Source organism: Siphateles boraxobius, unplaced genomic scaffold (assembly GCF_051911475.1).
Source record: "Siphateles boraxobius isolate OS27281-9 unplaced genomic scaffold, OSU_SipBor_1 19, whole genome shotgun sequence".
In the NCBI taxonomy this organism is placed as follows: Eukaryota; Metazoa; Chordata; class Actinopteri; order Cypriniformes; family Leuciscidae; genus Siphateles; species Siphateles boraxobius.
In genome coordinates, this window is record NW_027508799.1 from 823877 (window position 1) to 846896 (window position 23020).

Sequence of the window (23020 nt, forward strand, 5' to 3'; positions counted from 1 at the left end):
GCAGAGGCTAAAGTGCGAAATTCCAACGAATACTCAGAAACCGATCTTCGACCTTGGTATAGTTGCAGTAGTTTGTCACTGGTGGAAGAATCATCAACTGGTCGTCCGAAAACTTCTTTAAAATGGTCTACAAACCCTTGTACCGATGAGGTTGTAGTGGACTCCTGTAACCACATGGTTTCAGCCCATCTCAAAGCAGCCCCGGATAACTGTTGGATGATAAAAGCGATTTTCGATCTTTCTGTGGGATATAACTGATTTTGCTGTTCCAGAGCGAGCGAACACTGAAGCAGGAACCCGTTGCAATCCTCCGCCCGTCCGGAGAATGGCGCTGGACGTGATGCTTGGTTAGCGAAGCATATCATCGAAGAAGTGGAGTCTGCGGAAGTGCTGAGCGTAGACTGACCGGAATTTTGAACAGCGGCTGTAGACTGTACAGGGTTATCACCATGGCGGGTAGCTTCCATCGCGCTGTTTCACTTTTCTGTTCTGGTCAAGCCTTCTGTCAGGATACAGGCACAGAGGCGGAGGTAAGTGAAAGCAAACGTGAGTTTATTTACAGTGATATATGTGCAGAGACAAAGTTCATGTGCAGGTGCGTTGACGATCACGTCGTGCAGAGGATCCCAGGTGAGCAGACCCTTCTTCAGAGAGTTGGACGTGGGTAGACAATGTCCAGTGATACGAATACTTTTCTGTTTCAGATCCAGGGAGGAACAGGGAGATCTCGGTGGACACGTGGAGCACTTGGATTCAAATGGCAGGACTCGGGAAACAGGGAACCAGACTGGAATACTGGAGACAGCAAGACAGGGAGACAAAGGTGAGTATATTCAGGGGTGAGTATAGTTACGTGATGGATCTTCGTTGGCAGACTTGGAAACTTCGGGAAATCGTGGGTAACGGTCTTCTCCTGTTGGAGGCTTGACAATGACTGGGGTGTGCGTGAGTGTTTTATAGGGCTGGGTAACGAGGTGACTGATTGTGAACAGGTGTGACTGGTTAATATTCCGGGGAGAGTGACCTTTGAGTGGTGGATGGGAATGAATCTGATTGATTCCTGACAAAAACAAGTGTTTTTTTGTTTCAACAAATGATTCTCAACTATGTTATAAAAGATATACCAAAACGATTTGATATACCATTTTAAGTTTTAGATCTGTTTGATGATCATATTATTATGAATTGTCATAAACGCCTTTTTGTTATATTTGGTGTACCTTAGTAATCTCTGCCACAAAAGCTAAACAAAACAAAACGATTTAAGCATGGCATGATACCAGCAAGATTGTACCAAGAAGTGTTATTGATTTTCTTATTAAAAAGTTCATCACACTATTTACAATTTGTACACAAGGCAATTCAAAGTGATTCACAGTTGTATAAAAACAATAATGCTTATGCGCATAATAATAATAATCATTAATTATTATAATATTATAATAATTAATTACATAAAAAAGAAATGCTGTAGTAAAATACTTTCAGTTGGAATATGACAGCTATGTAACGTTCTGTTTATGCCTGTGTCCTTTCAGATTATGTATGCATACCCGGTTTTACGAAGAACCTCTGAGGGTCGACTCCTTATGGGGCCAACTGAGGAGGCCAATAGGAGGAAGATCGTGTTGGCAGGGAGGGCCAGGTGTAAGGAGGAGGTCCTGGCTGAGGCCACTGCCTTTGTGAGGCAGAATGGAGGGAATCCTGGAGACCAGTTCCTGGTTCTGGCTCACTGCAAGATCCAGTTTGGGAAACACCAGGGTCAGAGGTTCCTGTGGCTGCTGGAGAACTCACTGGGGTATGCCTTCTATCTGGTCAGCAGCATTTTGGGGGAGGAGGAGAGGGACAACCCGCTGTCTGACAACAAACACCTGTTCCTCAGATACACCTTGAAGATCAGGGAGGTAGGCGAGGCTGTGGAGGTGTGTCATATAAAACAGGCCATGCTGCAGGAGGCCCAGAGGACAGGAGACTCTGGATGTCTGATGGTGGAGTTTGGGGATTTTAAGGGTAGGTCAATGAAGGAGGTGTATGAGGACCCAAGCAAGGAGGCCCAGGCTATTATCATCACCTACCTGAAGAAGGCAAAGGCCGGGCCTAACACCAATATGGCCCTTTTCAAAGCATACGTGCTGAAGAGGCAGGCTCCAGCCCACGTGCCCACCACCACTGTGGCCACTGCATCTGTCCTCACTGCTGCTGTGCCCACTGCCACTGTGTCTGTTCCTCCTCCACCTACTGCCACTAAGAACAGGCCACTGCTGGCGACCAATGTGAAGGCCCTGTTGGTGTGGGGGAAGCATTTATCTGCTTCACAGCTGGCACAAAAGATTTTGTCTCCAGCCAAACCCTGTAAGTGATTTGCAAGCTTTAAAATCATTACAGTATATATTATGCAGTATATATGTCTAACGAAAATACGTGTTCAACAGCTGCAGGACCACGTGTACCACCTGCGTCTGAGTCCGCAGCCCGGAGACAGCTCTTTACATGTGGTGAGTATCACTTAACGCATACAAGTGTGTTGGTGACATGTGCTTAGTGTTTTATGTTATTTTACAGACTCTGCTGCTACGGATTTTTTTGAGGAGGAAGATGACCTGGAGATGGCAACTGTAGCCTCACAAGCTGAGGAACAACTTCCTCAAGGTATGTAAATCTTAAACAATATTTTACAAACAATTACAAATAAAACAAAACAGTATTTTTTAAATGACATATTATTTTATTTCACAACACAGAGGAATGGCACTTCTCAGGTGTCAATCTACATTCACTCTTTGAGTGAACATCCTCAAAGGAAAAAAGATAATTTAAAGGTGTATGTAAAAGGTTTTATTTCATTTTTTATCGTAATCATTGACTAAAGCTCATTCTTGTCATCTCACACTTCCCCCACTCCCCTTGGAATAAGTGGCTGTTGTAGTGTTTGGTCTGCTTCGCTTCACACTTGGCTGATCCCATCTTTTTTTCTTCTTGTATTTCTTCTAATGGTGCTTGGATGAAAAACAGGATGATTTTCACTGCTTCCTTCCATCTTTTCATCATCATGTCATCTCTCTACTAATCATACATGCTTTGCAGTAAACCTTGTAATCGCAGTAGCTGTCCAGCAGAGCTGAGAAAGTCATGCAGTGAAAGTCTAAAACAATAAGATAATTTTGTTGTGTTTTTTTACGCTCCAGCCACTGCAGGCTCGAGAGGCCCTGCTCCTGCCCCGGCTCGTGCTACTGCCCCTGCTCCTGCCCCTTATCCTGCTCCTCCAGCATTGTGGACCCCTGGCCAGGTGTCCCAGTCACCTGCAGAGCTTCCTGTCCACTGGAAAGAGCAACTTCCATCTTTCCAGCAAGGCCTTCAACCCCTGTCCCTCTGCACCAGGACCATCCTCACTACAGCCACCCACAGGACTGCAGCGCCCTGCCCAGCCTCCTCTGCAGTCTCCTCCTCTGCGCCCTGCCCAGCCTCCTCTGCAGTCTCCTCCTCTGCGCCCTGCCCAGCCTCCTCTGCAGTCTCCTCCTCTGCGCCCTGCCCAGCCTCCTCTGCAGTCTCCTCCTCTGCGCCCTGCCCAGCCTCCTCTGCAGTCTCCTCCTCTGCGCCCTGCCCAGCCTCCTCTGCAGTCTCCTCCTCTGCGCCCTGTTCAGCCTCCTCTGCAGTCTCCTCCACAGCCTTCTGTCCAGCCAAGTGCTGCCTCTGCTCCTGCAACATCAACTGGGTCCAGTGTTGCAGACCAGGCTCCTGTAAGTAAGCTTCTCATTATTCGTGTGCAGGTGCTGCAGCGTGATTTCCATTGACCACAAAAAAAGAGGCCGCATTTCCTCTGTGCTGGAAACTTTGCACTGGCTACCTTTTAATTGTAGATTTAATCAAAAAATTGCACTTTAAGCCATGCAAGCTGAAATGTTTGCGGCTCGGCAGCAGCAGGGAGGATGTATGTTTCGGCTCATTGGTATAGGGGTATGATTCTCGCTTAGGGTGCGAGAGGTTCCTGGTTCAAATCCCGGATGAGCCCATTATTAGGCTTTGCTTTTAATCTCTTCAGCCTGATTAGGGCAACCAGGATATTTATATCCCAGGTTTCGGCAGAGGAACCACGTCCGCCTCTTTTAGTCTACCTGATTCCACCTAGCCTCATCGCTATCTGCCTCTCAGACAGCCAGCTATCAGGAAGTGTTGGTTCCATGGTGTAATGGTTAGCACTTTGGGCTTTGAATCCAGCGATCCAAGTTCCAATCTCGGTAGAACCTTTTTAGGTTCTTTGCGGAAGGGTGGGAAAAAGCAGAGGTGATGCGCAACTGCTGACGTGGCAGTGAAATTGGCAATCTCAAACAGAGTCGGAATTGGGGAAACATGGGCTTAAAAAGCAAAGGCTTCATTTGCTCCTTGCTATCGTGCTTTTGGACTCAATGACTTAAATCTCTCCTGCTCATGGGAAAAGTTGACACACGCCAAGGTTCCATGGTGTAATGGTTTGCACTCTTGGCTCTGAATCCAGCGATCCGAGTTCAAATCTCGGTGGGACCTGCTTTTGCCAGGAATGTGTGCAGTACCTCGTTCGAAAAAACTTTTTCGGCAGCACTGAGCCGCAAGAGCTCATCTAGGTAGTGCCTCTTGAAGGGGGGCGTAAAAAGGACGGACAGCACTGGAGAATGCAGGCATCGATTCCGCTACCTCTCGCATGCTAAGCGAGCGCTCTACCATTTGAGCTAATTCCCCTCGATGATGGAGAGGAGGTGTCCATCGCTCTCAAAGACAAAGACGAGGTGCGATCACTGGCTACCTTTTAATTGTAGATCCGAGTTCAAATCTCGGTGGGACCTGCATTTGCCAGGAATGTGTGCAGTACCTCGTTCGAAAAAACATTTTCGGCAGCACTGAGCCGCAAGAGCTCATCTAGGTAGTGCCCCTTGAAGGGGGGCGTAAAAAGGATGGACAGCACTGGAGAATGCAGGCATCGATCCCACTACCTCTCGCTTGCGCCTACTGCTTCCTACTGATTGAGCCAAAGTAAGCCCAAAGTAAGCCCACGTGAGCCAATCGTGTTTCTCTGCTGTGGCTTACTTTTGACCAATCGCGTTCTCTCCTGTGGCTTACTTTTGACCAATCGTTTTTCTCTCCTGTGGCTTACTTTTGACCAATCGCCTTTCTCTCCTGTGATTTACTTTTGACCAATCGCGTTTCTCTCCTGGCTCTGCTCCTGTGGCTTACTTTTGACCAATCGGCGACCGCTATTATTATCGTCATCTTTGCAATCTTTCCAACAGGTAAGTCTATTCTTCACGACTGTATAATCGATCATTATTCATTCATAAACAGTGTTTGTTTTTGGACAATTAAACATGCCAATAAAGATAGCTAGCGTGTAATAGCACACGTTTTATTCTGTACATGTGAACCTGCAACTTTACCATGATATACAGTAAAAAACATGCCACTACTGTCAAGATAATTAGCCGACCGCTAATTAAGCTATATCCTCCTTAAACCATTTTTTTGTTGTTGTTAATTTAGTATTTTTTTGTGTCATTCATTACATTATTATATACATTACTCCAGCCCACGTGCCCACCACCACTGTGCCCACTGCATCTGTCCTCACTGATGCTGTGCCCACTGCCACTGTGTCTGTTCCTCCTCCACCTACTGCCACTAAGAACAGGCCACTGCTGGCGACCAATGTGTAGGCCCTGTTGGCGCGGGGGAAGCATTTATTTGCTTCACAGCTGGCACAAAAGGTTTTGTCTCCAGCCAAACCCTGTAAGTGGGTAAGTTTTTTCTTTTTTCTCCAGCCACTGCAGGCTCGAGAGGCCCTGCTCCTGCCCCGGCTCGTGCTACTGCCCCTGCTCCTGCCCCTTATCCTGCTCCTCCAGCATTGTGGACCCCTGGCCAGGTGTCCCAGTCGCCTGCAGAGCTTCCTGTCCACTGGAAAGAGCAACTCCAATCTTTCCAGCAAGGCCTTCAACCCCTGTCCCTCTGCACCAGGACCATCCTCACTACAGCCACCCACAGGACTGCAGCGCCCTGCCCAGCCTCCTCTGCAGTCTCCTCCTCTGCGGCCTGCCCAGCCTCCTCTGCAGTCTCCTCCTCTGCGCCCTGCCCAGCCCCTCTGCAGTCTCCTCCTCTGCGCCCTGCTCAGCCTCCTCTGCAGTCTCCTCCACAGCCTTCTGTCCAGCCAAGTGCTGCCTCTGCTCCTGCAACATCAACTGGGTCCAGTGTTGCAGACCAGGCTCCTGTAAGTAAGCTTCTCATTATTCGTGTGCAGGTCCTGCAGCGTGATTTCCAATGACCACAAAAAAAGAGGCCGCATTTCCTCTGTGCTGGAAACTTTGCACTGGCTACCTTTTAATAGTAGATTTAATCAAAAAATTGCGCTTTAAGCCATGGAAGCTGAAATGTTTGCGGCCCGGCAGCAGCAGGGAGTATGTATGTTTCGGCTCGTTGGTCTAGGGGTATGATTCTCGCTTAGGGTGCGAGAGGTCCCGGGTTCAAATCCCAGACGAGCCCATTATTAGGCTTTGCTTTTAATCTCTTCAGCCTGATTAGGGCAACCAGGATATTTGTGAGAAATTGGGGATAAAATGTGCCAGAGAGAGGCCGGTTAGCTCAGTTGCTTAGAGCGTGGTGCTAATAACGCCAAGGTGGCGGGTTTTCATCCCCGTACGGGCCACTCATTTTCTCTCTGGGACCTTCGCTCTGCTCTTCTCGAAAATGACGGGCGGTCTCCCAGACATCACTGCTGGCTAAACCATACAAGTATCTGGCCGAAATAGCTCAGTTGGGAGAGCGTTAGACTGAAGATCTAAAGGTCCCTGGTTCAATACCGGGTTTCGGCAGAGGAACCACGTCTGCCTCTTTTAGTCTACCTGATTCCACCTAGCCTCATCGCTATCTGCCTCTCAGACAGCCAGCTAGCAGAGTGTGTTGGTTCCATGGTGTAATGATTAGCACTCTGGGCTTTGAATCCAGAAATCCGAGTTCAAATCTCGGTGGAACCATTTTAGGTTCTTTGCGGAAGGGAGGGAAGAAACAGAGGTGATGCGCAACTGCTGACGTGGCGGTGAAATTGGCACTCTCAAACCGAGTCGGAATTGGGGAAACATGGGCTTAAAAAGCAAAGGCTTCATTTGCTCCTTGCTATCGTGCTTCTGGACTCAATGACTTAAATCCTTGCTATCGTGCTTCTGGACTCAATGACTTAAATCTCTCGTGCTCATGGGAAAAGTTGACACACGCCAAGGTTCCATGGTGTAATGGTTAGCACTCTGGGCTCTGAATCCAGCGATCCGAGTTCAAATCTCGGTGGGACCTGCTTTTGCCAGGAATGTGTGCAGTACCTCGTTCGAAAAAACTTTTTCGGCAGCACTGAGCCGCAAGAGCTCATCTAGGTAGTGCCCCTTGAAGTGGGGCGTAAAAAGGATGGACAGCACTGGAGAATGCAGGCATCGATCCCACTACCTCTCGCTTGCGCCTACTGCTTCCTACCGATTGAGCCAAAGTAAGCCCAAAGTAAGCCCACGTGAGCCAATTGTGTTTCTCTGCTGTGGCTTACTTTTGACCAATCGCGTTCTCTCCTGTGGCTTACTTTTGACCAATTTAGTTTCTCTCCTGTGGCTTACTTTTGACCAATCGCCTTTCTCTCCTGTGGCTTACTTTTGACCAATCGCGTTTCTCTCCTGGCTCTGCTCCTGTGGCTTACTTTTGACCAATCGGCGACCACTGTTATTATCGTCATCTTTGCAATCATTGCAACAGGTAAGTCTATTCTTCACGACTCTATAATCGATCATTATTTATTCATAAACAGTGTTTGTTTTTAGACAATTAAACATGGCAATAAAGCCAGCTAGCGTGTAATAGCACACGTTTTCTTCTGTACATGTGAACCTGCAACTTTACCATGATATACAGTAAAAAACATGTCACTACTGTCAAGATAATTAGCCGACCGCTAATTAAGCTATATCCTCCTTAAACCATTTTTTTGTTGTTGTTAATTTAGTATTTTTTGTGTCATTCATTACATTATTTTGAGCACAAGAAGATTTTTACTAAAACCTTTTAAAAAAAAAGTTTAATTCATATATGTTATACTATACTATGTTATACACCAGTATACATATTTATGTTATCTTTTTAAATACTATGTTATACATATTTAAAAAGACATGAATAGGCAAAAACAAGTGTTTTTTTGTTTCAACAAATGATTCTCAACTATGTTATAAAAGATATACCAAAACGATTTGATATACCATTTTAAGTTTTAGATCTGTTTGATGATCATATTATTATGAATTGTCATAAACGCCTTTATGTTATATTTGGTGTTTCTTAGTAATCTCTGCCACAAAAGCTAAACAAAACAAAACGATTTAAGCATGGCATGATACCAGCAAGATTGTACCAAGAAGTGTTATTTATTTTCTTATTAATTAGTTCATCACACTATTTACAATTTGTACACAAGGCAATTCAAAGTGATTCACAGTTGTATAAAAAACAATAATGCTTATGCTCATAATAATAATAATCATTAATTATTATAATATTATAATAATTAATTACATAAAAAAATGCTGTAGTAAAATACTTTCAGTTGGAATATGACAGCTATGTAACGTTCTGTTTATGCCTGTGTCCTTTCAGATTATGTATGCATACCCAGTTTTACGAAGAACCTCTGAGGGTCGACTCCTTATGGGGCCAACTGAGGAGGCCAATAGGAGGAAGATCGTGTTGGCAGGGAGGGCCAGGTGTAAAGAGGAGGTCTTGGCTGAGGCCACTGCCTTTGTGAGGCAGAATGGAGGGAATCCTGGAGACCAGTTCCTGGTTCTGTCTCACTGCAAGATCCAGTTTGGGAAACACCAGGGTCAGAGGTTCCTCAGGCTGCTGAAGAACTCACTGTGGTATGCCTGCTATCTGGTCAGCAGCATTTTGGGGGAGGAGGAGAGGGACAACCCGCTGTCGGACAACAAACACCTGTTCCTCAGATACACCTCGCAGATCAGGGAGGTAGGCGAGGCTGTAGAGGTGTATCAGAAAAAAACAGGCCATGCTGCAGGATGCCCACAGGACAGGAGACTCTTGGTGTCTGATGGTGGAGTTTGGGGATTTTAAGGGTAGGTCAATAAAGGAGGTGTATGAGGACCCAAGCAAGGAGGCCCAGGCTCTCATCACCATCTTTCCAGCAAGGCTTTCAACCCCTGTCCCTCTGCACCAAGACCATCCTCACTACAGCCACCCACAGGACTGCAGCGCCCTGCCCAGCCTCCTCTGCAGTCTCCTCCTCTGCACCCTGCCCAGCCTCCTCTGCAGTCTCCTCCTCTGCGCCCTGCCCAGCCTCCTCTGCAGTCTCCTCCTCTGCGCCCTGCCCAGCCTCCTCTGCAGTCTCCTCCTCTGCGCCCTGCTCAGCCTCCTCTGCAGTCTCCTCCACAGCCTTCTGTCCAGCCAAATGCTTCCTCTGCTCCTGCAACATCAACTGGGTCCAGTGTTGCAGACCAGGCTCCTGTAAGTAAGCTTCTCATTATTCGTGTGCAGGTCCTGCAGCGTGATTTCCAATGACCACAAAAAAAGAGGCCCCATTTCCTCTGTGCTGGAAACTTTGGACTGGCTACCTTTTAATTGTTGATTTAATCAAAAAATTGCGCTTTAAGCCATGGAAGCTGAAATGTTTGCGGCCCGACAGCAGCAGGGAGTATGTATATTTCGGCTCGTTGGTCTAGGGGTATGATTCTCGCTTAGGGTGCGAGAGGTCCCGGGTTCAAATCCCGGACGAGCCCATTATTAGGCTTTGCTGTTAATCTCTTCAGCCTGATTAGGGCAACCAGGATATCTCTGAGCAATTGGGGATAAAATGTGCCAGAGAGAGGCCGGTTAGCTCAGTTGGTTAGAGCGTGGTGCTAATAACGCCAAGGTCGCGGGTTTGATCCCTGTACGGGCCACTCATTTTCTCTCTGTGACCTTCGCTCTGCTCTTCTCGAAAATGACGGGCGGTCTCCCATACATCCATGCTGGCTAAACCGCACAAGTACCTGGCCGAAATAGCTCAGTTGGGAGAGCGTTAGACTGAAGATTTAAAGGTCCCTGGTTCAACCCCGGGTTTCGGCAGAGGAATAACCTCCGCCTCTTTTAGTCTACCTGATTCCACCTCTCAGACAGCCAGTTAGCAGGGTGTTTTGGTTCCATGGTGTAATAGTTAGCACTCTGGGCTTTGAATCCAGCGATCCGAGTTGAAATCTCGGTGGAACCTTTTTAGGATCTTTGCGGAAGGGAGGGGAAAAACAGAGGTGATGCGCAACTGCTGACGTGGCGGTGAAATTGGCACTCTCAAACCGAGTCGGAATTGGGGAAACATGGGCTTAAAAAGCAAAGGCTTCTTTTGCTCCTTGCTATCGCGCTTCTGGACTGAATGACTTACATCTCTGCACCACATGGGAAAAGTTGACACACGCCGAGGTTCCAGGGTGTAAGGGTTAGCACTCTGGGCTCTGAATCCAGTGATCCGAATTCAAATCTCGGTGGGACCTTCATTTGCCAGGCTAAACAGCACAAGCACCAGGCTTGTATATAATAGCTCAGTTGGGAGAGTGTTAGACTGAAGATCTAAAGGTCCCTGGTTCAATCTCGGGTTTCGGCAGAGGAATCATGCCAGCCTCCTTTAGGCTACCTGATTCCACCTAGCCTCATCGCTATCTGCCTCTCAGACAGACAGCTGGGAGGGTGTGTTGGTTCCATGGTGTAATGGTTAGCACTATGGGCTTTGAATCCAGCGATCCGAGTTCAAATCTCGGTAGAACCTTTTTAGGTTCTTCGCAGAAGGGATGGAAAAAACAGAGGTGATGCGCAACTGCTGACGTGGCGGTGAAATTGGCACTCTCATACCGAGTCGGAATTGGGGAAACATAGGGTGCTTCTCAATATCCCTCCTCGTCTCCTCGTTCCTCTGTCCTCCATCCTATGACCCGGAAACCGATCGAGCTCAGCCATCTTGAAGGACATCTCAATTCTCTAATTGCACCGCGAGGAGGCGAGGATCGAGGAGTGAGGAGGCTTTCAGAGGAGTCATGAGCGAGGATACACAGGTGTATCCTATGCGGAAGTGTTTTATTGACTAAACGTGACGCACGTATACATTCTCCTCCCCCTTCACATCGGTCACAATCTGTTTTAAAGTATACTTTACCTTTGCAGTTTATATAAACCACACATTACACATATTTCAACAGGGTATCTTGCTTTATTATTATTTATTATGAATTTCTTAAATAAACAAACTGCAACAACATGAGGGCAGATCCTTTGAGCGCTGCTGATGACGCTATGAAGTGACGCTCGAGTGATCAAGTATTCCAATGTATAAAAAAGCTTTCATTCGATTCCTCCATCCTCATTTTTGTCATTCATTACATTATTTTGAGCACAAGAAGATTTTTACTAAAACCTTTTAAAAAAAAAGTTTAATTCATATATGTTATACTGTACTATGTTATACACCAGTATACATATTTATGTTATCTTTTTAAATACTATGTTATACATATTTAAAAAGACATAAATAGGCAAAAACAAGTGTTTTTTTGTTTCAACAAATGATTCTCAACTATGTTATAAAAGATATACCAAAACGATTTGATATACCATTTTAAGTTTTAGATCTGTTTGATGATCATATTATTATGAATTGTCATAAACGCCTTTATGTTATATTTGGTGTTTCTTAGTAATCTCTGCCACAAAAGCTAAACAAAACAAAACGATTTAAGCATGGCATGATACCAGCAAGATTGTACCAACAAGTGTTATTTATTTTCTTATTAATAAGTTCATCACACTATTTACAATTTGTACACAAGGCAATTCAAAGTGATTCACAGTTGTATAAAAAACAATAATGCTTATGCTCATAATAATAATAATAATATTCATTAATTATTATAATATTATAATAATTAATTACATAAAAAAGAAATGCTGTAGTAAAATACTTTCAGTTGGAATATGACAGCTATTTAACGTTCTGTTTATGCCTGTGTCCTTTCAGATTATGTATGCATACCCGGTTTTACGAAGAACCTCCGAGGGTCGACTCCTTATGGGGCCAACTGAGGAGGCCAATAGGAGGAAGATCGTGTTGGCAGGGAGGGCCAGGTGTAAGGAGGAGGTCCTGGCTGAGGCCACTGCCTTTGTGAGGCAGAATGGAGGGAATCCTGGAGACCAGTTCCTGGTTCTGGCTCACTGCAAGATCCAGTTTGGGAAACACCAGGGTCAGATTTTCCTGTGGCTGCTGGAGAACTCACTGTGGTAGGAGAACTCACTCGCAGATCAGGGAGGTAGGCGAGGCTGTAGAGGTGTATCAGAAAAAAACAGGCCATGCTGCAGGATGCCCACAGGACAGGAGACTCTTGGTGTCTGATGGTGGAGTTTGGGGATTTTAAGGGTAGGTCAATAAAGGAGGTGTATGAGGACCCAAGCAAGGAGGCCCAGGCTCTCATCACCTACCTGAAGAAGGCAAAGGCCAGGCCTAACACCAATATGGCCCTTTTCAAAGCATACGTGCTGAAGAGGCAGGCTCCAGCCCACATGCCCACCACCACTGTGCCCACTGCATCTGTCCTCACTGCTGCTGTGCCCACTGCCACTGTGTCTGTTCCTCCTCCACCTACTGCCACTAAGAACAGGCCACTGCTGGCGACCAATGTGAAGGCCCTGTTGGCGCGGGGGAAGCATTTATTTGCTTCACAGCTGGCACAAAAGATTTTGGCTCCAGCCAAACCCTGTAAGTGATTTGCAAGCTTTAAAATCATTACAGTATATATTATGCAGTATATATGTCTAACGAAAATACGTGTTCAACAGCTGCAGGACCACGTGTACATCCTGCGTCTGAGTCCGCAGCCCGGAGACAGCTCTTTACATGTGGTGAGTATCACTTAACGCATACAAGTGTGTTGGTGACATGTGCTTAGTGTTTTATGTTATTTTACAGACTCTGCTGCTACGGATTTTTTTGAGGAGGAAGATGACCTGGAGATGGCAACTGTAGCCTCGCAAGCTGAGGAACAACTTCCTCAAGGTATGTAAATCTTAAACAATATTTTACAAACAATTACAAATAAAACAAAACAGTATTTTTTAAATGACATATTATTTTATTTCACAACACAGAGGAATGGCACTTCTCAGGTGTCAATCTACATTCACTCTTTGAGTGAACATCCTCAAAGGAAAAAAGATAATTTAAAGGTGTATGTAAAAGGTTTTATTTCATTTTTTATCGTAATCACTGACTAAAGCTCATTCTTGTCATCTCACACTTCCCCCACTCCCCTTGGAATAAGTGGCTGTTGTAGTGTTTGGTCTGCTTCGCTTCACACTTGGCTGATCCCATCTTTTTTTCTTCTTGTATTTCTTCTAATGGTGCTTGGATGAAAAACAGGATGATTTTCACTGCTTCCTTCCATCTTTTCATCATCATGTCATCTCTCTACTAATCATAAATGCGTTGCAGTAAACCTTGTAATCGCAGTAGCTGTCCAGCAGAGCTGAGAAAGTCATGCAGTGAAAGTCTAAAACAATAAGATAATTTTGTTGTGTTTTTTTACGCTCCAGCCACTGCAGGCTCGAGAGGCCCTGCTCCTGCCCCGGCTCGTGCTACTGCCCCTGCTCCTGCCCCTTATCCTGCTCCTCCAGCATTGTGGACCCCTGGCCAGGTGTCCCAGTCGCCTGCAGAGCTTCCTGTCCACTGGAAAGAGCAACTCCTATCTTTCCAGCAAGGCCTTCAACCCCTGTCCCTCTGCACCAGGACCATCCTCACTACAGCCACCCACAGGACTGCAGCGCCCTGCCCAGCCTCCTCTGCAGTCTCCTCCTCTGCGCCCTGCCCAGCCTCCTCTGCAGTCTCCTCCTCTGCGACCTGCCCAGCCTCCTCTGCAGTCTCCTCCTCTGCGCCCTGCCCAGCCTCCTCTGCAGTCTCCTCCTCTGCGCCCTGTTCAGCCTCCTCTGCAGTCTCCTCCACAGCCTTCTGTCCAGCCAAGTGCTGCCTCTGCTCCTGCAACATCAACTGGGTCCAGTATTGCAGACCAGGCTCCTGTAAGTAAGCTTCTCATTATTCGTGTGCAGGTCCTCTAGCGTGATTTCCAATGACCACAAAAAAAGAGGCCGCATTTCCTCTGTGCTGGAAACTTTGCACTGGCTACCTTTTAATTGTAGATTTAATCAAAAAATTGAGCTTTAAGCCATGCAAGCTGAAATGTTTGCGGCCCGGCAGCAGCAGGGAGGATGTATGTTTCGGCTCGTTGGTCTAGGGGTATGATTCGCGCTTAGGGTGCGAGAGGTCCCGGGTTCAAATCCCCGACGAGCCCATTATTAGGCTTTGCTTTTAATCTCTTCAGCCTGATTAGGGCAACCAGGATATTTTTGAGAAATTGGGGATAAAATGTCTCAGAGAGAGGCCGGTTAGCTCAGTTGGTTAGAGCGTGGTGCTAATAACGCCAAGGTCGCGGGTTCGATCCCCGTACGGGCCACTCATTTTCTCTCTGGGACCTTCGCTCTGCTCTTCTCGAAAATGACGGGCGGTCTCCCAGACATCCCTGCTGGCTAAACCATACAAGTACCTGGCCAAAATAGCTCAGTTGGGAGACCGTTTGACTGAAGATCTGAAGGTCCCTGGTTCTATCCCGGGTTTCGGCAGAGGAACCACATCCGCCTCTTTTAGTCTACCTGATTCCACCTAGCCTCATCGCTATCTGCCTCTCAGACAGCCAGCTAGCAGAGTGTGTTGGTTCCATGGTGTAATGGTTAGCACTCTGGGCTTTGAATCCAGCGATCCGAGTTCAAATCTCGGTGGGACCTGCATTTGCTAGGAATCTGTGCAGTACCTCGTTCGAAAAGACTTTTTCGGCAGCACTGAGCCGCAAGAGCTCATCTAGTTGGTGCCCCTTGAAGGGGGGCGTAAAAAGGATGGACAGCACTGGAGAATGCAGGCATCGATCCCGCTTCCTCTCGCATGCTAAGCGAGCGCTCTACCATTTGAGCTAATTCCCCTCGATGATGGAGCGAAGGTGTCCATCGCTCTCAAAGACAAAGACGAGGCGCGATCCCTAGCACGTGTGCAGGTGCTGCAGCCTGATTTCCAATGACCACAAAAAAATAGGCCGCATTTCCTCTGTGCTGGCAACTTTGCACTGGCTACCTTTTAATTGTAGATTTCATCAAAAAATTGCGCTTTGAATCCAGCGATCCGAGTTCAAATCTCGGTGGAACCTTTTTAGGTTCTTTGCGGAAGGGAGGGAAAAAACAGAGGTGATGCGCAACTGCTGACGTGGCGGTGAAATCGGCACTCTCAAACCGAGTCGGAATTGGGGAAACATGGGCTTAAAAAGCAAAGGCTTCATTTGCTCCTTGCTATCGTGCTTCTGGACTCAATGACTTAAATCCTTGCTATCGTGCTTCTGGACTCAATGACTTAAATCTCTGGTGCTCATGGGAAAAGTTGACACACGCCAAGGTTCCATGGTGTAATGGTTAGCACTCTGGGCTCTGAATCCAGCGATCCGAGTTCAGATCTCGGTGGGACCTGCATTTGCTAGGAATGTGTGCAGTACCTCGTTCGAAAAAACTTTTTCGGCAGCACTGAGCCGCAAGAGCTCATCTAGTTGGTGCCCCTTGAAGGGGGGCGTATAAAGGATGGACAGCACTGGAGAATGCAGGCATCGATCCCGCTTCCTCTCGCATGCTAAGCGAGCGCTCTACCATTTGAGCTAATTCCCCTCGATGATGGAGCGAAGGTGTCCATCGCTCTCAAAGACAAAGACGAGGCGCGATCCCTAGCACGTGTGCAGGTGCTGCAGCGTGATTTCCAATGACCACAAAAAAACAGGCCGCATTTCCTCTGTGCTGGCAACTTTGCACTGGCTACCTTTTAATTGTAGATTTAATCAAAAAATTGCGCTTTGAGTCCAGCGATCCGAGTTCAAATCTCGGTGGAACCTTTTTAGGTTCTTTGCGGAAGGGAGGGAAAAAACAGAGGTGATGCGCAACTGCTGACGTGGCGGTGAAATTGGCACTCTCAAACCGAGTCGGAATTGGGGAAACATGGGCTTAAAAAGCAAAGGCTTCATTTGCTCCTTGCTATCGTGCTTCTGGACTCAATGACTTAAATCCTTGCTATCGTGCTTCTGGACTCAATGACTTAAATCTCTGCTGCTCATGGGAAAAGTTGACACACGCCAAGGTTCCATGGTGTAATGGTTAGCACTCTGGGCTCTGAATCCAGCGATCCGAGTTCAAATCTCGGTGGGACCTGCTTTTGCCAGGAATGTGTGCAGTACCTCGTTCTAAAAAACTTTTTCGGCAGCACTGAGCCGCAAGAGCTCATCTAGGTAGTGCCCCTTGAAGGGGGGCGTAAAAAGGATGGACAGCACTGGAGAATGCAGGCATCGATCCCACTACCTCTCGCTTGCGCCTATTGCTTCCTACCGATTGAGCCAAAGTAAGCCCAAAGTAAGCCCACGTGAGCCAATCGTGTTTCTCTGCTGTGGCTTACTTTTGACCAATCGCGTTCTCTCCTGTGGCTTACTTTTGACCAATCGTGTTTCTCTCCTGTGGCTTACTTTTGACCAATCGCCTTTCTCTCCTGTGGCTTACTTTTGACCAATCGCGTTTCTCTCCTGGCTCTGCTCCTGTGGCTTACTTTTGACCAATCGGCGACCGCTATTATTATCGTCATCTTTGCAATCTTTGCAACAGGTAAGTCTATTCTTCACGACTGTATAATCGATCATTATTTATTCATAAACAGTGTTTGTTTTTAGACAATTAAACATGCCAATAAAGCTAGCTAGCGTGTAATAGCACACGTTTTCTTCTGTACATGTGAACCTGCAACTTTACCATGATATACAGTAAAAAACATGCCACTACTGTCAAGATAATTAGCGGACCGCTAATTAAGCTATATCCTCCTTAAACCATTTTTTTGTTGTTGTTAATTTAGTATTTTTTTTGTGTCATTCATTACATTATTTTGAGCACAAGAAGATTTTTACTAAAACCTTTAAAAAAAAAAGTTTAATTCATATATGTTATACTATACTATGTTATACACCAGTATACATATTTATGTTATCTTTTTAAATACTATGTTATACATATTTAAAAAGACATGAATAGGCAAAAACAAGTGTTTTTTTGTTTCAACAAATGATTCTCAACTATGTTATAAAAGATATACCAAAACGATTTGATATACCATTTTAAGTTTTAGATCTGTTTGATGATCATATTATTATGAATTGTCATAAACGCCTTTATGTTATATTTGGTGTTTCTTAGTAATCTCTGCCACAAAAGCTAAACAAAACAAAACGATTTAAGAATGGCATGATACCAGCAAGATTGTACCAAGAAGTGTTATTTATTTTCTTATTAATTAGTTCATCACACTATTTACAATTTGTACACAAGGCAATTCAAAGTGATTCACAGTTGTATAAAAACAATAATGCTTATACTCATAATAATAATAATCATTAATTATTATAATATTATAATAATTAATTACATAAAAAATAAATGCTGTAGTAAAATACTTTCAGTTGGAATATGACAGCTATGTAACGTTCTGTTTATGCCTGTGTCCTTTCAGATTATGTATGCATACCCGGTTTTACGAAGAACGTCTGAGGGTCGACTCCTTATGGGGCCAACTGAGGAGGCCAATAGGAGGAAGATCGTGTTGGCAGGGAGGGCCAGGTGTAAGGAGGAGGTCCTGGCTGAGGCCACTGCCTTTGTGAGGCAGAATGGAGGGAATCCTAGAGACCAGTTCCTGGTTCTGGCTCACTGCAAGATCCAGTTTGGGAAACACCAGGGTCAGAGGTTCCTGTGGCTGCTGGAGAACTCACTGGGGTATGCCTTCTATCTGGTCAGCAGCATTTTGGGGGAGGAGGAGAGGGACAACCCGCTGTCGGACAACAAACACCTGTTCCTCAGATACACCTCGCAGATCAGGGAGGTAGGCGAGGCTATGGAGGTGTATCATATAAAACAGGCCATGCTGCAGGAGGCCCAGAGGACAGGAGACTCTGGATGTCTGATGGTGGAGTTTGGGGATTTTAAGGGTAGGTCAATGAATGAGGTGTATGAGGACCCAAGCAAGGAGGCCCAGGCTCTCATCACCTACCTGAAGAAGGCAAAGGCCAGGCCTAACACCAATATGGCCCTTTTCAAAGCATACGTGCTGAAGAGGCAGGCTCCAGCCCATGTGCCCACCACCACTGTGCCCACTGCATCTGTCCTCACTGCTGCTGTGCCCACTGCCACTGTGTCTGTTCCTCCTCCACCTACTGCCACTAAGAACAAGCCACTACTGGCGACCAATGTGAAGGCCCTGTTGGCGCGGGGGATGCATTTATTTACTTCACAGCTGGCACAAAAGATTTTGGCTCCAGCCAAACCCTGTAAGTGATTTGCAAGCTTTAAAATCATTACAGTATATATTATGCAGTATATATGTCTAACGAAAATACGTGTTCAACAGCTGCAGGACCACGTGTACATCCTGCGTCTGAGTCCGCAGCCCGGAGACAGCTCTTTACATGTGGTGAGTATCACTTAACGCATACAAGTGTGTTGGTGACATGTGCTTAGTGTTTTATGTTATTTTACAGACTCTGCTGCTACGGATTTTTTTGGGGAGGAAGATGACCTGGAGATGGCAACTGTAGCCTCGCAAGCTGAGGAACAACTTCCTCAAGGTATGTAAATCTTAAACAATATTTTACAAACAATTACAAATAAAACAAAACAGTATTTTTTAAATGACATATTATTTTATTTCACAACACAGAGGAATGGCACTTCTCAGGTGTCAATCTACATTCACTCTTTGAGTGAACATCCTCAAAGGAAAAAAGATAATTTAAAGGTGTATGTAAAAGGTTTTATTTAATTTTTTATCGTAATCACTGACTAAAGCTCATTCTTGTCATCTCACACTTCCCCCACTCCCCTTGGAATAAGTGGCTGTTGTAGTGTTTGGTCTGCTTCGCTTCACACTTGGCTGATCCCATCTTTTTTTCTTCTTGTATTTCTTCTAATGGTGCTTGGATGAAAAACAGGATGATTTTCACTGCTTCCTTCCATCTTTTCATCATCATGTCATCTCTCTACTAATCATACATGCTTTGCAGTAAACCTTGTAATCGCAGTAGCTGTCCAGCAGAGCTGAGAAAGTCATGCAGTGAAAGTCTAAAACAATAAGATAATTTTGTTGTGTTTTTTTACGCTCCAGCCACTGCAGGCTCGAGAGGCCCTGCTCCTGCCCCGGCTCGTGCTACTGCCCCTGCTCCTGCCCCTTATCCTGCTCCTCCAGCATTGTGGACCCCTGGCCAGGTGTCCCAGTCGCCTGCAGAGCTTCCTGTCCACTGGAAAGAGCAACTCCCATCTTTCCAGCGAGGCCTTCAACCCCTGTCCCTCTGCACCAGGACCATCCTCACTACAGCCACCCACAGGACTGCAGCGCCCTGCCCAGCCTCCTCTGCAGTCTCCTCCTCTGCGCCCTGCCCAGCCTCCTCTGCAGTCTCCTCCTCTGCGCCCTGCCCAGACTCCTCTGCAGTCTCCTCCTCTCCGCCCTGCCCAGCCTCCTCTGCAGTCTCCTCCTCTGCGCCCTGTTCAGCCTCCTCTGCAGTCTCCTCCACAGCCTTCTGTCCAGCCAAGTGCTGCCTCTGCTCCTGCAACATCAACTGGGTCCAGTGTTGCAGACCAGGCTCCTGTAAGTAAGCTTCTCATTATTCGTGTGCAGGTGCTGCAGCGTGATTTCCAATGACCACAAAAAAAGAGGCCGCATTTCCTCTGTGCTGGAAACTTTGCACTGGCTACCTTTTAATTGTAGATTTAATCAAAAAATTGCGCATTAAGCCATGCAAGCTGAAATGTTTGCGGCCCGGCAGCAGCAGGGAGGATGTATGTTTCGGCTCATTGGTATAGGGGTATGATTCTCGCTTAGGGTGCGAGAGGTCCCGGGTTCAAATCCCGGACGAGCCCATTACTAGGCTTTGCTTTTAATCTCTTCAGCCTGATTAGGGCAACCAGGATATTTATATCCCGGGTTTCGGCAGAGGAACCACGTCCGCCTCTTTTAGTCTACCTGATTCCACCTAGCCTCATCGCTATCTGCCTCTCAGACAGCCAGCTATCAGGAAGTGTTGGTTCCATGGTGTAATGGTTAGCACTTTGGGCTTTGAATCCAGCGATCCAAGTTCCAATCTCGGTAGAACCTTTTCAGGTTCTTTGCGGAAGGGTGGGAAAAAACAGAGGTGATGCACAACTGCTGACGTGGCAGTGAAATTGGCACTCTCAAACAGAGTCGGAATTGGGGAAACATGGGCTTGAAAAGCAAAGGCTTCATTTGCTCCTTGCTATCGTGCTTTTGGACTCAATGACTTAAATCTCTTGAATCCCGAGAGGTCCCGGGTTCAAATCCCGGACGAGCCCATTATCAGGCTTTGCTTTTAATCTCTTCAGTCTGATTAGGGCAACCAGGATATTTCTGAGAAATTGGGGATAAAATGAGCCAGAGAGAGGCCGGTTAGCTCAGTTGGTTAGAGCGTGGTGCTAATAGTGCCAAGGTCAAGGGTTCAATCCCCGTATGGGCAACTCATTTTCTCTCTGGGACCTTCGCTCTGCTCTTCTCGAAAATGACTGGCGGTGTCCCAGACATGGCTGCTGGCTAGACCGCCCAAGTACCTGGCCGAAATAGCTCAGTTGGGAGAGCGTTAGACTGAAGATCTAAAGGGCCCTGGTTCAATCCCGGGTTTCGGCAGAGGAACCACGTCCGCCTCTCTGAGTCGAGGTGGTCTATTGACCAAACGCCAGCTCTTATCTACCTGATTCCACCTAGCCTCATCGCTATCTGCCTCTCAGACAGCCAGCTATCAGGGTGTGTTTGTTCCATGGTGTAATGGTTAGCACTCTGGGCTTCAAAAAAACTTTTTCGGCAGCACTGAGCCGCAAGAGCTCATCTAGGTAGTGCCCTTGAAGGGGGGGTGCAAAAAGGATGGACAGCCCTGGAGAATGCAGGCATCGATCCTGCTACCTCTCGCATGCTAAGCAAGCGCTCTACCATTTGAGCTAATTCCCCTCGATGATGGAGAGAATGTGTCCATCGCTCTCAAAGACAAAGACGATGCGTGATCCCTAGCACGTGTGCAGGTGCTGCAGCGTGATTTCCAATGACCACAAAAAAACAGGACGCATTTCCTCTCTGCTGGCAACTTTGCACTGGCTACCTTTTAATTGTAGATTTAATCAAAAAATTGTGCTTTGAATCCAGCGATCCGAGTTCAAATCTCGGTGGAACCTTTTTAGGTTCTTTGCGGAAGGGAGGGAAAAAACAGAGGTGATGCGCAACTGCTGACGTGGCGGTGAAATTGGCACTCTCAAACCGAGTCGGAATTGGGGAAACATGGGCTTAAAAAGCAAAGGCTTCATTTGCTCCTTGCTATCGTGCTTCTGGACTCAATGACTTAAATCCTTGCTATCGTGCTTCTGGACTCAATGACTTAAATCCTGCTGCTCATGGGAAAAGTTGACACACGCCAAGGTTCCATGGTGTAATGGTTAGCACTCTGGGCTCTGAATCCAGCGATCAGAGTTCAAATCTCGGTGGGACCTGCTTTTGCCAGGAATGTGTGCAGTACCTCGTTCGAAAAAACTTTTTCGGCAGCACTGAGCCGCAAGAGCTCATATAGGTAGTGCCCCTTGAAGGGGGGCGTAAAAAGGATGGACAGCACTGGAGAATGCAGGCATCGATCCCACTACCTCTCCCTTGCGCCTACTGCTTCCTACCGATTGAGCCAAAGTAAGCCCAAAGTAAGCCCACGTGAGCCAATCGTGTTTCTCTGCTGTGGCTTACTTTTGACCAATCGCGTTCTCTCCTGTGGCTTACTTTTGACCAATCGTGTTTCTCTCCTGTGGCTTACTTTTGACCAATCGCCTTTCTCTCCTGTGGCTTACTTTTGACCAATCGCGTTTCTCTCCTGGCTCTGCTCCTGTGGCTTACTTTTGACCAATCGGCGACCGCTATTATTAGGCAAGGCAAGGCAAGGCAAGTTTATTTATATAGCACATTTCATACACAATGGTAATTCAAAGTGCTTTACATAGAAGAAATTAAAATAATCAAAAGAAATCAGAATAATTAAAACAGTTTGGAATAAAAGATAAAATACAGAAATAATCAAATGAAATCAGAATAATTAAAACATAAAATAAAATACAGTGCAAACAGTCGGACGAACAGTGGCACAGTGCTCATTCCGTAAATGCACAGTTAAACAGATGTGTTTTGAGTCTGGATTTGAATGTGACTACTGTAGGAGCACATCTGATCTCTTCTGGAAGCTGGTTCCAGCTGCGGCTGGCATAGTAGCTAAAAGCAGACTCGCCATGCTTAGAGTGAACCCTTGGTATTTCTAGCCGATGTGATCCTAATGATCTGAGTGATCTGTTGGGTTTATATTCACTGAGCATATCCTAGGCCATTGAATGATTTATATACCAGTAATAATACTTTAAAATCAATCCTAAATGTAACTGGCAGCCAGTGTAAAGACCTGAGGACTGGTGTGATGTGTTCATATTTTCTGGTTCTGCTCAGAATCCTAGCAGCAGCGTTCTGTATGAGCTGCAACTGTCTTATGGTCTTTTTGGGAAGGCCAGTGAGAAGTCCATTACAATAATCCACCCTACTGGTGATGAAAGCATGCACAAGTTTTTCTAAGTCTTGACTGGAAACAAAGCATCTAATTCTTGCAATATTTTTCAGGTGATAATATGCTGATTTAGTTATTCCTTTGACATGACTACTGAAACTAAGGTCTGACTCTAGAGACACACCCAGATTCCTGACTTGATTTTTAGTTGTTTGACCCCTAGACTGAAGGTATGCGTTCACCTTGAGAACTTCATCTTTGTTTCCAAACGCAATGACTTCAGTTTTGTCTTTGTTTAACTGAAGAAAGTTTTG

The 23020-nt window shown here is 46.3% G+C and overlaps 13 non-coding genes across 13 annotated transcripts; all 13 read left to right on the forward strand.

Moving 5' to 3' along the window:
* The first annotated feature begins 6429 nt into the window (after positions 1–6429).
* Positions 6430–6501, forward strand: trnap-agg (transfer RNA proline (anticodon AGG)). The gene has a single exon. It is a non-coding gene; the product is annotated as a tRNA-Pro (tRNA).
* Positions 6502–6757: 256 nt separating this feature from the next.
* Positions 6758–6830, forward strand: trnaf-gaa (transfer RNA phenylalanine (anticodon GAA)). The gene has a single exon. It is a non-coding gene; the product is annotated as a tRNA-Phe (tRNA).
* A 90-nt stretch (positions 6831–6920) lies between these two features.
* Positions 6921–6992, forward strand: trnaq-uug (transfer RNA glutamine (anticodon UUG)). Its single transcript has one exon. It is a non-coding gene; the product is annotated as a tRNA-Gln (tRNA).
* Positions 6993–7233: 241 nt separating this feature from the next.
* Positions 7234–7305, forward strand: trnaq-cug (transfer RNA glutamine (anticodon CUG)). Its single transcript has one exon. It is a non-coding gene; the product is annotated as a tRNA-Gln (tRNA).
* A 2399-nt stretch (positions 7306–9704) lies between these two features.
* Positions 9705–9776, forward strand: trnap-agg (transfer RNA proline (anticodon AGG)). Its single transcript has one exon. It is a non-coding gene; the product is annotated as a tRNA-Pro (tRNA).
* Positions 9777–9864: 88 nt separating this feature from the next.
* On the forward strand, positions 9865–9938 carry trnai-aau (transfer RNA isoleucine (anticodon AAU)). Its single transcript has one exon. It is a non-coding gene; the product is annotated as a tRNA-Ile (tRNA).
* A 93-nt stretch (positions 9939–10031) lies between these two features.
* Positions 10032–10104, forward strand: trnaf-gaa (transfer RNA phenylalanine (anticodon GAA)). Its single transcript has one exon. It is a non-coding gene; the product is annotated as a tRNA-Phe (tRNA).
* Positions 10105–14445: 4341 nt separating this feature from the next.
* trnai-aau (transfer RNA isoleucine (anticodon AAU)) lies at positions 14446–14519 on the forward strand. Its single transcript has one exon. It is a non-coding gene; the product is annotated as a tRNA-Ile (tRNA).
* A 256-nt stretch (positions 14520–14775) lies between these two features.
* Positions 14776–14847, forward strand: trnaq-uug (transfer RNA glutamine (anticodon UUG)). Its single transcript has one exon. It is a non-coding gene; the product is annotated as a tRNA-Gln (tRNA).
* A 654-nt stretch (positions 14848–15501) lies between these two features.
* On the forward strand, positions 15502–15573 carry trnaq-cug (transfer RNA glutamine (anticodon CUG)). The gene has a single exon. It is a non-coding gene; the product is annotated as a tRNA-Gln (tRNA).
* A 654-nt stretch (positions 15574–16227) lies between these two features.
* Positions 16228–16299, forward strand: trnaq-cug (transfer RNA glutamine (anticodon CUG)). Its single transcript has one exon. It is a non-coding gene; the product is annotated as a tRNA-Gln (tRNA).
* A 4443-nt stretch (positions 16300–20742) lies between these two features.
* Positions 20743–20815, forward strand: trnaf-gaa (transfer RNA phenylalanine (anticodon GAA)). The gene has a single exon. It is a non-coding gene; the product is annotated as a tRNA-Phe (tRNA).
* Positions 20816–21594: 779 nt separating this feature from the next.
* Positions 21595–21666, forward strand: trnaq-cug (transfer RNA glutamine (anticodon CUG)). Its single transcript has one exon. It is a non-coding gene; the product is annotated as a tRNA-Gln (tRNA).
* Positions 21667–23020: the final 1354 nt, after the last annotated feature.